Source organism: Glycine max, chromosome 10 (genome assembly GCF_000004515.6).
Source record: "Glycine max cultivar Williams 82 chromosome 10, Glycine_max_v4.0, whole genome shotgun sequence".
In the NCBI taxonomy this organism is placed as follows: domain Eukaryota; kingdom Viridiplantae; phylum Streptophyta; class Magnoliopsida; order Fabales; family Fabaceae; genus Glycine; species Glycine max.
Window position 1 is genome coordinate 27712597 of NC_038246.2, and position 16169 is coordinate 27728765.

The following is a 16169-nucleotide window of genomic DNA, read 5'->3' on the forward strand; positions in this document are numbered from 1 at the left end:
GTAGTCCTCTGAAGGTGAGGGCGTGCAGCCCTCTGTTGGTGAGGACGTGTAGTCCTCTCAAGGTGAGGGCGTGCAGCCCTCTGTTGGCGAAGACGTGTAGTCCTCTCAAGGTGAGGGCGTGCAGCCCTCTATTGGCGAGGACGTGTAGTCCTCTAAAGGTGAGGGCGTGTAGCCCTACGAAGGTGAGGACATGCAGTCCTCTGATGGTGAGGGCGTGTAGCCCTACGAAGGTGAGGACATGCAGTCCTCTGATGGCGAGGGCGTGTAGCCCTCTGAAGGTGAGGACGTGTGGTCCTCTAAAGGTGAGGGCGTGTAGCCCTACGAAGGTGAGGACGTGTGGTCCTCTGATGGCAAGGGCGTGTAGCCCTCGGAAGGTGAGGACGTGTGGTCCTCTAAAGGTGAGGGCGTGTAGCCCTACGAAGGTGAGGACATGCAGTCCTCTGATGGCGAGGGCGTGTAGCCCTCTAAAGGTGAGGGCGTGCAGCCCTCTGTTGGCGAGGACGTGGGGTCCTCTTCAAGGTGAGGGCGTGCAGCCCTCTGTTGGCGAGGACGTGTAGTCCTCTAAAGGTGAGGGCGTGTAGCCCTACGAAGGTGAGGACGTGTAGTCCTCTCAAGGCGAGGACATGTAGTCCTCTAAAGGTGATAGGTACAAGTACCCAAGGGTCCACCCTTATGAGAAAGCAAGAGATCGACTCATCGAGAGGGCCGGTCATCCCAAATCCACAAGATTTAGACATTAGATGTAGGAAATCTATGCAGTTAACATGATTTTTAGGGATGCAGATGCATGCAACCTTTGTCGTGAAATTTGGTAAATGCGGACTTCATATGAAACAATGCAATGTAATGGAAAGTTGTACAATGTTCATGACATTCTTTCCCTATTTTGTGATTTTGGTTTTGATTTGATTTTTTTTTGGAAAACACAAATTGACTGTCCTTTTGAAAGAGGTGATAGTCCATGCAACCTTATCCTATCTTTTGCAAATCTCTCCGAGAACTCCCTCTGAGTGTTGTTCTGTTTGATTTAGTCATTTGACCATTTTGGAGTGACGGCAATGGAGTCGTTTGATGTTTAATCAATCCATTGAAATCCTAGGGTTTGTCCCCCTTTTTTTTGTTAAAAACATCGATGGGTGAGAACTTTTGATCGGCCCCTATGTTCACTTGAGGCTCATGCACGGTGCCCCTCATTGCCCCAGTGTAAGGCTTTGAGGTACCAACCGTTGTCTTTCGTCATGACCTTGTAGGAGGGAACCTATTGGGTGAGAACTTCTAATCTGCCCCTAGGTTCACTTGAGGCTCATGCACGATGCCCCTCATTGCCCCAGTGTAAGGCTTTGAGGTACCAATCGTTGTCTTGTTTTCATAGCCTCGTAGTGAGGAAGAATGAAAGAAGGAGTTGATTCTTGCAAAAAGAATTTTTTCAAGGACGAGAAATAGTTGAAGGATTTTTCGATGGATTAAGTCAAATGACTCCTATGTAGAAGCAAGATGTTTTGATGTTTTGATGATGCCAAAGAATCAAGTGCTTCCAAGTTTTATTCAAGACAAGAATCCAAGAATCCAAGAAAATCAAGATATATGATCAAGTTGATCTCTAGAATCTTAGGAAGAAGTTTCCAAATTGAAAAAGCAAAAGGTTTGGCCAAAGAATTCTATCTAAATCATTTTAAATTGAGATTTACTCTCTGGTAATCAATTACCAAAAGCTGAAAATGTTTATAACAGTCACTAGAAATTCGAATTCAAAATTTATAATGTGTAATCGATTACACATGGATGGTAATTGATTACCAGCAGTTTATTCAAATTTTAAAGCCTGTGATCGATTACACAAGTCTTGTAATCGATTACCAGAGGAGATTTTCAGAAAATAATTTCCAAGAGTCACATTTATTCAAATGGTTTATGAATGGCCATCAAAGGTGACTTGGAAACACGAATTTAAAGAGAGTTTTCATTGCCCAAAAAGTTTTATCCTCTCAAAAGATTAAGAGTTTTTCTGAACTGAAATGTCTTATCCTCTCAAAAAGATTCCTTGGTCAACCACTTGCATATTCAATAAGGAATTTTGATTGATCTTCATTGTACAATCTATCTCTTTCAAGAGAGATTTCTTCTTCTCTTCTTCTTACTTCTGAAAAGGGATTAAGAGACCGAGAGTCTCTTGTTGTAGAGGATTCCTGAACACAAGGGAAGGGTTATCCTTGTGTAGTTCAGACTTTGTAAAAGGAGTTTTACAAAGAGAGTGGAAAATCTCAAGTGGGTTGCTTGAGGACTGGACATAGGCACGGGAAGTGGCCGAACCAGTATAAATCAAGTTTGCATTCCTCTCTTCCCTTAAACTTCTTTTATTTATTGCTATTTATCTTTTGCTTTAAAGAAGTTTATTTTGAATTGTCTTTTGAGTAATTCATGTTAAGGGTGCATTGTTAATCCAAAAAGAAAGAGTGATAGTTCAATTGGGGAATAGTCTTTGCATCTTAATTCAACCCCCCTTTTTCTTAAGGTAACTGAGGCCATTTGTCCAACATCCTATTCTTGATAACTCACTTCTCTCTAAAAAGACAAAATGAGGTCACATGAACGTCTATATTTTTACTTGAAAACACAGTCAATCAAATGCCTTTTTAGTTTTTATTTTGAAACTTATTTGTTTTGAACTTTACTCGTTGTTTTACGGCACCCCCACCAACGTGCAAGACGAGTAATCTCTGATTGAACAGTCTTAGAAGTCAACACTCAGGAGCGCAGGTCGCTTGAGCAAACAGACCAATGGCTTGCACCCACATTCCAGTGAAAGTTGAATAAGCAAACATGCGTTTGTAAGAGGATGAGGGACAAAGATATCAACTTTATCCATTTCATTTAACATTGTAACTGTGGTTTACAATAATGGCATAAACTTGGAAATCCTGATGAGTCATTAGAGACACCTAACAACAGCCTTCAAAATTGCCCCATGTGTGGCATCTCTTGTCAATGTCAGGATTTACACGCAATTCTCCTCAAATTTCAGCCAGCCCGCATCAATTAGACCTTGCACCTTACGCTTCAGAGCCCTACAATGCTCAATGGAACGCCCCGGGGCTTCTCCGTGACAAGCACACGTTGCGTTCGAGTCGTATTCTCGGAGAAATGGAGGTTGATGAACCTTGGCTAGGGTTATGGCTACCATTGAATTATCAAGTAGATATGGGAGCAAGTCAGCATAGGACACTGGAATTGGGGTGAATTCTACAGGCTTTCTCGCTGCAAAATTCATTTCTTGGTTGGTGTTTTTGGTTTGTGCTAAAGGTGGTGTTCGTCATTGGAAGTGCGGTAGACAGACTTTGTGGTTGATTTATGGATGGCCTTTGTGGATAAATGGGCGGTAGGTAAGGAGAAGGGTTGAGTAATGACATTGTTGGGTTGGTGGGAAACTTGGCCGTACAGGAATGGCAGTCACAGCATGGGTTTCTCCCTCATCGTCACCCTCTTTATTTGCCCCAGTTTTCTCATTCGTCCAAGCAGGATGATTAAATTTGCCTCTTTTCAGATCCACTTCGATCCTTTCACTGGCGAAGACCAAATCCGCAAAGCTTTGAGGGTGCGTAGCCCACCATCTTTTCATAGTAGAGTATCGATAATGTGTCTACCATCACGATCATCGTCTCCCTTTCCATCATTGCGGGTACCACCTGGGCTGCCAGATCCCTCCACCTTTTGGGCGTGTTCTTTGAAAGATCCGTCCCCCTTTTTGCAAATGTTCTGTAGTTGCATCCTATCCAGAACCATATCAAAATTGTACTGATACTGCCTAACAAAGGCAACCATTAGGTCCTTCCAAGAATGGACTCGGGAAGATTCCAAGTTAGTGTACCAGGTAACAGCTACCCCATTAAGACTTTCTTGGAAGGAATGTATCAGCAATTCCTCATCTTTTGCGTATTCCCCCATCTTCTGACAATACATCTTTAGATGGTTCTTGGGACAAGTAGTCCCCTTGTACTTGTCAAAGTCCAGCACCTTGAACTTGGGAGGGGTGATGATATTTGGTACTAGGAACAACTCTTCTAGGTTAGCAAAGGAATAATCTTCACCTCCTTCAATGGCCCTGAGCCTTTCCTCTAGATGATCCGCCTTTCCCTTTTCGGCCATAGCAGGAGGGGCTCTTCCCACCGCAAAATGCAATGATTGTGGTTGTGGGCGAAACTGAGGGCCCTCCAAAGTGTTTTCAAAGGGTATACCACCAACTGCTTGCCCTTCAGTGGCATATCCGAGCCAAGGCTCGAAGTCAGCTAGATTGTGGTGGGGAATTTCATGTGTCTCCCCCATGGTTTGAGAGATATGTGCCTGATCAGATTGAGGTTATTGGTTCTCAATGAGTATTGGAGTGGAGTTATTGAGATTTTCATTGAGAGTGTATGCCACATTGGGTGATGTATAGTTGGGAGGCAAGCCATATGATGGGAAGGCGTGCTCGTTTTGAATTTGCACATCATGGGGTCGTCCGTACTTCCCAAATCATTGCCTACCATATTTGAGGTTGGATGATTCATTTGGTTGAGGCCAGATGGGGGCATCGGGTTCACCTTAGCAACAGCGTTGGTAACGGCAACTGCAACCATATCGACTTCACTTATCTTTTTCATGCTTATTATGGCCTCCATCATTGTGGCCATTTGCTCTTTCATGGCCTCCATGTCGGCCTTCATCTGCTCTTGCACCTTCTCTACTTCACCCATTACTCTAGCTCTAGCACGGGTTTGGTAGGGGAGTCGTAAAGCGTGTTTTTTTTCTTTTTTGATAATAATGATTAAGTTCATTTTTATTTTATTTTATTTATTTATTTATTTTTATTTTCTTTTTCAAGGAAAGAATGCAATGAGCAATGCAACCAATGAAAAGCATGGATGTATGCGAAAGATGTACAGTTGAAGTATTGCGAATTTTTACGCAGGATATGGGGTTGAATCAATTTAGATTTTCAATATGGTCCATGACATCTGTGTCAAGGTGAAACTGGAAGTAACAAGGACATCAACAATCCTAAATATGTTTGGCAGTAGATGAAGCAGTGATGTGACTCGATTCATCTTTTGCCCCAATTTTTGCAAGATAGTTACTTCCATACTTCAACTTGACTTGATGAACTTTTTTTCGAAAAAGCATGAGCTTGGTTCAACCCCATAACCCAGGGAATGGAAATTTTGATCGCCAATACTTCAACAACATTTCATAGGGATGAAAGACTCGGGAATACGCATACTATGCATGGAGAATGTAATTATCAAATTGAGATGCCCGAAGAAACATCTTTTCTTAGTTAACTATGCATTAGGTACCATGTTCACTCATTTTGTTTTTAAGTGAAACGGGTTTATGATCCCAACATGGTTGGCTCATGGTACCAAATATATGCAACCAAGAATGCATCATGAATTTTCATGCTTCCTTTTTTGGTTTTGTTTTGTAGAGGAAAATGCAAGGCTCATGCATGAGCAAACATGAAAACAAAAGGTATGCAGTTTGTAGAACAAAAAGTATGTTGAACGCATATGCATGATGATGCAATGACTCATGCAAAATGTGAGGCTGGAATATGATAACGGACAAATGCAGGAACGATATGTTCATTATGATGTTATGAAGAGATGCTTATGCGATGCATGATATGAATGCATTTTACTGACACGAGAGCCCGGAAAATTATCTCTTCTTACTTGCGCATTTGGGGGCGCAGTGCCCCATGTGTACAATTAAGAAGATGATATGGACCTTCTGGCTTCCCGTGACAAAGGACGAGACCAACATATAATGCATGCTAGAGATAAAATGCGGGAGTGACTTGATTCGCACTGATTTTTGGAGTAAAAACGTGGGATAAACTCATCTTATTCAGAAAGTTTATAACTAGTCAAGATCTGAGTGACAATACAAACTTCCTAGCGGTTTCTAATCATATGGTCCATTAAGTCTATCATATGCTGACAATAGCTGAGAAGTCTGTGGATCTCCTCGGGGGCGGAGTAGGTGTCCGCCATTGCTTTGGCCTTGGCTAGCAATCGGGGAAGTTCTTGACTCCTGTTCAAAGTAAGAGCAAATCGGTTCATCCTCATTGTTGCCTCTTGGTGCAACGAATCAATTACCCTTTGCCTTGCTTCCCTTTCTGCTGATATCTTGGCGTACTCATCCTCTAGCCTTTGCTCGTGAGTCGCCGCTAGATTTAGCTTCTCTTTGCACTCATCGATGATGGCCCACATATTCCCTTCAGTCTCACTTAACTGTTGGGACAAATTTCTTTTCGACCTAAGGCAAGCCTTTAGCTCGTCCTTCAAGATCATGCCTTTGACCCGTGATGATTCCTTTCACCTCTTCGGAGCTTGAGCTTACTATTGCTGCCCTATAAAGCCCCTCAAAACTTGTTTTGGTCGTGTTCTTCCTTTCGGGCCTTCTTGGTTTCTCATTCCAAGGCTTCATCGGTGGCCATATTGACGTCCCTTAGTTCATCATACTCTCTTCAGACTTTGATGGCTATGGACTTGAACTTCTCTTTGACTACCTGGGCTCTTTCAAGCTTTGCCTTTAGGGCTTGTACCTCATCACTTTCTTCCGAAGCTTTAACCTCATTGTCTCTCACAGTCTTTAGATTTGGGAGCCAATCCAATCCTTGTGTCCGGACTCTAAGCCACTTATGATAGCCGCCGATGATCCCATTACTGCTTCCCCTAAGCTCTCTGTCCTTTCTTCACGCCGCATCCCATGCCTTGCGAACTCCTTGGAGTACCCTCGCGTTGTGGTCACTGAAACCCCGTGCGATGAAAGGCGTGATGCTTTCGTCTGATGGCACTCCTCTCATGGGGTAGCCAAGCTGTCTTATGGCAAGGACGAGATTATAATTAATACAACCCCTTGTTCCCATCAAGGGAACATTTGGACATCCTTCGCATGAAGATAGAATCCTGATTCTTCCTTCCTTCTAGCGAGGGAAACAGTTGACAGATGCTCCTTCTTTGCTTGCTAAGAGTTGGTCCCAATTTGCCCCTCCTTTCTCTGTGCATGAATGATGACTTTCTAGCGGGCAAGCATGCCTCACCTCTTGGCAAAAAAGGTGTGAAACTAACCATACATAAAGAGCTGGAGTACAACAAACGATCCTTGCATTGCTCTCTTCACATCTTCGGTCGAAGGTGTCATATAGGTCGGCGGGAGGGCGACGCGTGACTCGCGGGATGCGTGTTCCACGAAAGGAATACGCGCGGAGTCGCCACCAACGTTTATTTGAGGAAAACGTCGGAAAAACCGGAAAAGACGCGATCTACGAACTTTTAAGTGAAAGGCTCGGGAGTTGTATTTACGCGCGGGGAAGGTATTAGCACCCCACACGTCCGTCACAAGGGACGGCAGCCTTTAATCGAATGTGCAAACATGACTTTGATTTTTACGTTCCCTTTTATGTCCTTATATCCTTTATACCCTTTTTATATTTTTTCTCTTTTTGTGGTCGACAAGGGTGTTTCCCTTTGCTCCTACGTATTCCTCAATTGGGATGAGAAAATCAGACCTACGTAGTTCTTTCTTATGCGTGAATCAAGTGATTCTTTTTATTTGAAAGGTCATCATTTTAAGGCGTTGGACCTTAAAAATGACCCATTTTACTTAATAAGAAATTGAAGTGATAAACTTTCAAAAACCTATTTTTGTGGACGAGCTTGACTAGGCGAGTTGATTTTAGCCTTAGTTTCACCTTAGTTATTAGTCAATTCGTTCAAGGAAACTTCCAAAGAAAAACGTCCGATTGATTTTTTTGATTTATTTTATTCAAAGATATTTTGATTATTTTATTATTATTTTTCAAGATATTTTGATTATTTTATTATTATTTTACTTTTTTTGGTTTAACCGAGGTTATAGCATGAACGATCGGTTAGATTTCGTTTTAAAAGTGATTAAATGAGATTACAACACAAATGATCGGTTGAAATTCATTTTATCATTTATTAGGTGAGAAAATGGCTTAAATAAACGGTAAAAGCGCGTTAAAGACGGAAGAAAAGAAATCGAAAATGAATGAAATAAAGATGAAAGCTTAAAAAAACAAGAAATGAATTGAAAGTCTCGGATTCGAAAACTAACCCGTTGAAGAACGAAGAACGGATGAAGAACAGTGAAGAACGACGAAGAACGATGAAGAATTTCCACATAATCGCTTACGGAAGCGTTACAGAAGCACTTCGACTCGAATTTTCTTCATGAAAGCGTGTTTTTTGCCCAAAATAGCCGAAATGCATAGCCAAAGGGGTCTTGAACATTTTGAAACAGCTCCCCCCCTCCCCTATTTATAGAAAAAAAAAAAGAGGTGCTTGCCGCCCAAAGACTTAATGAAGAAGATTTCTAAGCGCACCCAAATTACTAAGTTCACCCCCCTTTTCGTATTTTACGGAAAAGTTACGGAAGCCTTACAGAAGTGTTTTCGAATTTGATTTTCATCTTTTTTCTCTTCCCTTTCACCAATGTTAAGTGGAATATGCTTACTCAAGGTTTTCGGAAATTTTACGGAAGTATTACGGAAGCCGCGGAAGCCCCGGAAACCATTTTTCAAAAACGTGGAGGAGCTTGCCGCCGAGTTGCTTCCTCCTTAAACAACCCAACTTCCAAAACGTTCCGGAAGGGGCTAGATTTGAATTGCTATTTACACCCCTATCTTGATAAGTTCACCCCCCTTACCTTTTTTGGTGATTCTTTTTTCGTAAAGTTACGGAAACTTACGAATCTCGTAACGATACTTGTTTTCTTTCCGTAATGTTACGAAACCTTGCGGATTACATAATCATCCCCTCTTTTGACTTACGGAATGTTACGGAACCTCACTAATTATGCAACGATGCTTCCATTTGATTTCCGGTGTGTCACAGAACCTTACGGATTGTGCATCAGTATTTTCTTTTGATTTCCGGCATGTCCCGGAACTTCACAAATTGCCTAATGATGGGTGCCAAGCACCTCACAAGGACCAAACAAAAGTTGCATGTCATCAAGCAAAGGTCCCCGGACGAAATTAGGGTATGACACTAGGCCTAGTATATATGGGGGGCAATTACTCTAGCCCTTACGAAACCGAATACATGCCCCCAAAAAATAGAAAACATGTGCAGACCTAATTGTCCCATAGGTTGTTTCCCTACGAAAATCACACGCTAATGCCATTGAGGCATTTCACCGAACGCTTGGTGGGCGCGCGTTTAGGCATCAATAGCAAGAGAACGGGGACAATGTAGGATGTCCCATTGCTTCAAAATGCATTATAGGCCTAGGGCCATCTCATACAAATCCCCAATTCAACCCAATCAAGCAAGAAAACAAACCAAAATTGCCCCACATATTTGAGCACATTCCCACAATTTAGAGCACCAAAAAGAGATCAAAATACACCAATGAAAAGCTAGAAAGCTTAGGGATGGAATACTTACTTATTGGTGATGAATAAAAGCGCAAAACGGAATCAAAAAATGCGAAAAATGATGACCCTAGGGCTGCAAACTCGTAAATCCTGTGGGTATTGCTTTTGAATGGGGGGGAAGAAGTTTTTGAATACAAAAATGTCCCCCTTTCTTCGTTTTTTATATTTTGGTGCAGGGGTTGCTCGCCCAGGCGAGCTAACCTGCACTTTTTTTTTTTTTGAGGGGAACATTAACCATGTCCCCTCCTTTTTCATGGGTTAACGTCTCGCCTAACTTGAACTTACTTAAGTTAGAATTAGGCGTCGATTACTTATTTTAAAACAAACAAATAGTAAAAGAAAACTGCGAATACAAAGGATACTGGGCTGCCTTGCAGCGACGTTCTCTCCTTGCTTAGCGAAGAGAAGGGGCAACGATCGGTCGGTCGTGACCCCACCCCCACTCGCATCGGTCCCTATGTACCTGCAAGTAAGAAACAACCAGGTGTGGCCAATCTTGACCGCGTCGTTGTCTTACCTTGATTGGTTTCTGCCGCTCATGTTTTGTCTCTACCCCAGAAGGTAGCTCAAGATGATCCTGCCCCTGTTTTACTACAACAATATGCATGCGTATGCGTATGCATGAATGTTTTCAAACGCAGCAAATTTTAGTGAAAGTTGGTTTAGGTTCAATTTTAATTAAGCGCTTGGGGCATCCCATGAACTGAGCGGAAGGGCTCAGGTGATCACTAATTAACGCAAGGTTTGAAACCAACGTGAGGACTAAAACCTCGAATCCACGTTCATTTCTTTAAAATATTGTAACGAGAGATACCGTAGATGGGGAATCCCTGGGGGAAATCCAGAAAGCACATAAAGATAAAGAACATGCAGCGGCATCCTTAATTGCCCCAGATTCTAAGCATAATATCGCTTGACGACATCAGAATTCACGGGTGAAGGTAGCTCTTCGCCATCCATGTTGGTAAGCACCAGGGCTCCTCCGGAAAAAGCCCTCTTCACAACAAAAGGCCCTTCATAGTTTGGGGCCCATTTTCCACGATTGTCCTTGACAGCATGGGACATTTTCTTTAGCACAAGGTCTCCCTCATGGAACTTGCGCAAGTGTACCTTCTTGTCGAATGCACTCTTCATTCTTTGCTGGATTCCTTTAATCTGGATTCTGCCAAGATCCTTAATGACGGGACTTCTACCTCAAACGGTAACACAGCCTCCATCCCATATACCAATGAGAACGGCGTTGCCCCAGTTGACGTTCTCACTGAAGTTCGGTAACCATGTAACGCGAATGGGAGCATCTCGTGCCAATCTCTGTACGACACGGTCATCTTTTGGATAATCTTTTTGATATTCTTATTGGCCGCTTCCACGGCTCCATTCATCTTTGGTCGGTAGGGCGTGGAATTGTGATGCTGGATTTTAAACTCCTCGCACATTTCCCCCATCATCTTGTTATTCAGGTTGGTGTTGTTGTCCGTGATAATCTTCCTTGGCAAACCATATCGGCAGATGATCTCTTTCTTAATGAACCTGACCACCACACCCCTCGTGACATTGGTTTAGGAGGCCGCCTTGACCCACTTGGTAAAATAATCTATCGCTACGAGGATGAAGCGATGACCATTCGAGGCCTTGGGCTCAATGCCTCCGATGACATCTATCCCCCACATGGAGAAAGGCCAAGGGGCGGACATGACATTCAGAGGATGCGGTGGAGCATTGACATTGTCTGCGAACGCTTGACATTTGTGGCATTTCCTTACATGGACACAACAATCACTTTCCATGGTAAGCCAGTAATAACCTGCTCTTAGGATCTTCCTGGCCATAGCATGCCCGTTGGCGTGCGTTCCAAACGAGCCCTCATGGACTTCCTCGATCATGTGATTCGCCTCCCTGGCATCCACGCACCGCAGGAGTGTCATGTCGTGGTTTCTCTTATACAGTATGCTTCCGCTCATGAAGAAGCCGGCCGCCAATCTTCTCAATGTCCTCTTATCATTGTCGGCAATCTCTGGCGGGTATTCTTTGCTTACGACATATCGCTTGATGTCGAAATACCAAGGCTTACCGTCCCGTTCCTCTTCTACTTGGCAACAATGCGCGGGTTTGCCACGACACCAAAATTCAATGTATGGTAGGTCTCCGTGCGGCATTAGCTGGAACATAGACGCCAAAGTAGCAAGCGCATCCGCCATTTGATTTTCCTCGCGGGGAACATGATGGAAAGAGATCTCATCAAAGGTTTTAGCCAATTCCTTGATATAGGCTTTGTAGGGTATCAGCTTGGGATCCCTAGTTTCCCATTCTCCTCTCAGCTGATGGATTACCAACGCTGAGTCGCCGTATACCTTGAGTAGTTTGACATTGGAGTCGATCGCTGCCTGGATGGCTAGGGCACATGCTTCATATTCGGCCATGTTGTTGGTGCAGTCGAATCCTAACCTGGCTGTGAAAGGCACGCGTTGATTGTCCGGAGAGACCAATACTGCTCCAACGCCATGGCCTAGAATGTTTGACGCTCCGTCAAACCATACGGTCCATTTGTCCCGATCTTCGTCCAATTTTTCCTCAAACAAGGCCATGATGTCCTCATCCGGGAATTCAAGATGCATGGGCTGATAGTCATTAAGAGGCTGTTGAGCCAAATAATCTGCTAAGGCGCTTCCTTTTATCGCCTTTTGGGTGACGTAAACTATATCAAACTCGGATAGCAGGACTTGCCACCGGGCGATTCGTCCCGTGAGAGCTGGCTTCTCAAAGATGTACTTAACTGGGTCCATCTTGGATATCAACCAGGTAGTATGGCTCAGCATGTACTGCCTTAGGCGATGGGATGCCCATACTAAAGCACAACACGTTCTTTCGAGCAAGGAGTAATTCATTTCACAGGTCGTGAACTTCTTACTTAGGTAGTAAACAACGCGCTCTTTCTTTCCGGATTCGTCATGTTGCCCCAGCATACACCCCATTGACTCGTCCAAGATTGTCATGTACAAGATGAGAGGCCTTCCAGGTACTGGTGGCATAAGCACAGGGGGATTCATGAGGCACTTCTTGATCCTTCCGAAAGCCTCTTGGCAACCCTCATTCCAGCGGTCAGTTTGGTTTTTGCGTAAGAGTTTGAACAATGGCTCACAAATGGCGGTGAGCTGCGATATGAATCTGGCAATATAATTCAAGCGTCCCAGGAAACCTCGGACTTGCCTCTCTGTACGGGGTTCCGGCATCTCAAGGATAGCCTTCACCTTTTCGGGGTCTACCTCTATCCCTTTCTGGCTTACAATGAAACCAAGCAATTTCCCTGATTTGACCCCAAAGGTACACTTGGCGGGGTTCAACCTTAATTGATATTTCTTAAGCCTTTCGAACAACTTCCGCAAGTTGACAAGGTGTTCTTCTTCGGATTTAGATTTAGCAATTATGTCGTCCACGTAGACCTCGATCTCTTGATGCATCATATCATGGAACAAAGCTACCATGGCCCGTTGATAAGTTGCCCCAGCATTCTTGAGTCCAAAGGACATCACCTTGTAACAGAATGTCCCCCACAGGGTGACGAAGGTAGTCTTTTCCATATCCTCTGGCGCCATCTTTATCTGATTGTAACCGGAGAAACCGTCCATGAAGGAAAATAAAGCGAAATTGGCCGTATTATCTACGAGGATATCGATGTGTGGCAAAGGAAAATTGTCCTTGGGACTGGCCCGATTTAGGTCCCGATAATCCACACACATTCGTACTTTCCCATCCTTTTTAGGGACCGGTACAATGTTGGCAACCCATTCTGGGTACCGAGTGACGGCCAGAAAACCAGCGTCAAATTGCTTCTTCACTTCTTCTTTTATCTTCAAGGATGTTTCGGGCTTCATCCTTCTCAGTTTCTGCTTTACCGGGGAACACTCGGGATTTAGAGGTAATCGGTGTTGTACAATGTCAGAACTCAAACCGGGCATATCTTGGTATGACCAAGCAAAGATGTCTTGGTAGTCTCTTAGCAGGATTATTAATTCTTCACGGATAGGTGCGGTAATACCTGTGCCTACCTTTACTTCTCTTTTTCCACTGCCAACTCCCAAGTCTACTAGTTCTGTTTCTTCTTGATGAGGCCCCATTTCTTGGTCCTCATGGACGACTATCCTTTCTAATTCTGGGGGAAGTCTCACATCCTCGTTCCCTTCATCTTCCGTTTGATTCACTTCTTGCTCGAAGTTGATAGGCGGGTCCCAGGTATTAGTACCTTCGGGGGACTCGTCATCGGATCTGCCGTTTCAGAAATAAAGAAGTAAACATGAAAATGGATGAGAATGGGTAGAGACGTAGGAACAGATGAAGAAAGATCCTTGTATTATAAATTCAAAAAACAAAATACACAAAGCCTTAACAAAAGAAAAACTCTAAAGCCTAGGCCCAACTATAGAGCTTTTAAAACCGTAAAGGTTTAAATTATGCTCGTTGCGTAAATGTCAGGGCGTTCCTCCACTCGCCAATTTCCCAGCTGGAAATCAGGAGGGCATGGTCGTACCAAATCCAATGTACTCGGAACATCATCTTCGTATATCGTGACCACTTGACCTTCGTCCCCCAGACCCGCGCTTATAAAGCTTCTACTTATGTGGCAGGGCGGGCTTCCTTCACCTTCTTGTCTTAACCGCGAGCTTTGACTACCGCTCTTCCTTCCCGCGATGCTTCTCTTTACATCTGCCTGAGTGGGCTTATAGCCTAACCCATACTTCCCACGATTTCCTTTGGCATTTATCAGGCTAGTTATGCCGCCGTTGTATTTGCCTAAACCCATTCCGGGTTCGTAACCGTTCCCCAACATAACTCGGGCAATCATTACTGCTGCATCGGACAGGCAAGCTTGCCCAGAGAAGGAGTCCACGGAGGAAATGCTTACCACCTCAAAAGACTGGAAAGCGGTTTCCAATGACTCATCTGCGGCTTCCACATAAGGCATAGAGGATGGGCAGCTCACCAAGATGTCTTCCTCGCCTGATACGATGACCAGACGCCCTTCCACTACGAATTTCAACTTTTGGTGGAGTGTAGAGGGAACAACCCCCACTGAGTGGATCCACGGACGCCCCAACAGACAGCTGTAGGGGGGGTTAATATCCATTATTTGGAAGGTAACTTGACAGGTGTGAGGGCCTATCTGTACTGGGAGATCGATCTCTCCCCTAACCTCTCGGCGGGTGCCGTCGAAGGCACGAACCACCATTGAACTCGGCTTTAAGTGGGAAGCATTGAATGATAATTTCTCCAAAGTGCTCTTAGGCATCACGTTTAAATTGGAACCATTATCGATGAGCACTTTGGCTACGATATGGTCCATACACTTGACTGACACGTGCAAAGCTTTATTATGTCCTCTCCCCTCGGCGGGGATTTCTTCTTCGGCGAAGGCGAGATAGTTGTTGGCAGTGATATTATTGACCAGCCCCCCGAAACCTTCTATCGAGATATCTTGGGCCACGTGGGCCTCGTTCAAAACCTTCACTAGTAGAGCCCGATGAGGCTCGGAGCTCATAAGTAACTCCAACAGCGAGACCCTGGCCGGGGTTTTGTTGAGCTGTTCGATAACCTTGAATTCGCTCTGCTGAATTATACGGAGGAACTCGCTGGCTTCCTCTAGTGATACCCCCTTTTTACCATCCTTTTTCTCCGGAAGACCTTTTGCCGGAATATCTTTATTCGAAGCGAGGGGTATTTCATCATCTTGTTCCTCCACCACTTTTCCTTTCCCCTTGACGTTCGCGGGTTGGACTGGTAGGTCCGGAGGCGCAAACACACGACCGCTACGGGTCACGCCACTCAGTCCCGTGATATTGGTTACCTTAGCCGACAACGAGCTGATGTCGGTGGCTTCTTCTTCCTTCCCCCTCGGAGGTGTATATCTCCATGGCACTGTGTGGCTATTTTGGTATGGGAAAGGAACAGGTTTAGCTGCTAAGGGGTGTCCGGGCTTTTGCGAAGCTGTGCCCTTGGTGAAGTATATCACCAAGGGTTTGGGCTTCGCAACACTGGTCCCATCCGTGGACTGCATGCATATATGCTGCTCCTCTCTTCCTTCACTGCTAACTTCCAGTCGACCTTGATCTATCATTCGCTGTAACAATTCCTCTACTCCCAAACACATTTCCATGTCATGCCGCTCGCCGGAATGCAGCTGTCATACCCTAATTTCGTCCGGGGACCTTTTCTTGATGACATGCGACCTTTCTTTGGTCCTTGTGAGGTGCTTGACACCCATCATTAGGCAATTTGTAAAATTCCAGGACATGCTGGAAAACCGAAAAAATATTGATGCACAATCCGTAAGTTTCCGTGACACACCGGAAATCAAATGGAAGCATCGTTGCATAATTAAGTGAGATTCCGTAACATTCCGTAAGTCAAAAAGGGGATGATTATGTAATCCGTAAGGTTCCGTAACATTACGGAAAGAAAACAAGTTTCATTACGAAATTCATAAGTTTCCGTAACTTTACGAAAAAAGAATCACCAAAAAAGGGCAGAGGGAGGTGTACTTAGTAAAAATGGGGGTGCAAATAGCACCCAGGCCCACTTGGGCCCTCCAGAATATTCCTCCAGAAGGCTGTTGCTTCTGGAGGAAGCAACCTGGCTCGCCTGGGCGAGCTGAGCTCGCCTGGGCGAGCTGGGCGGCAACCACCTCCCCTATTTTGCTATAAATAGGGGAGGAAGTGAAGAAGAAAAGGGT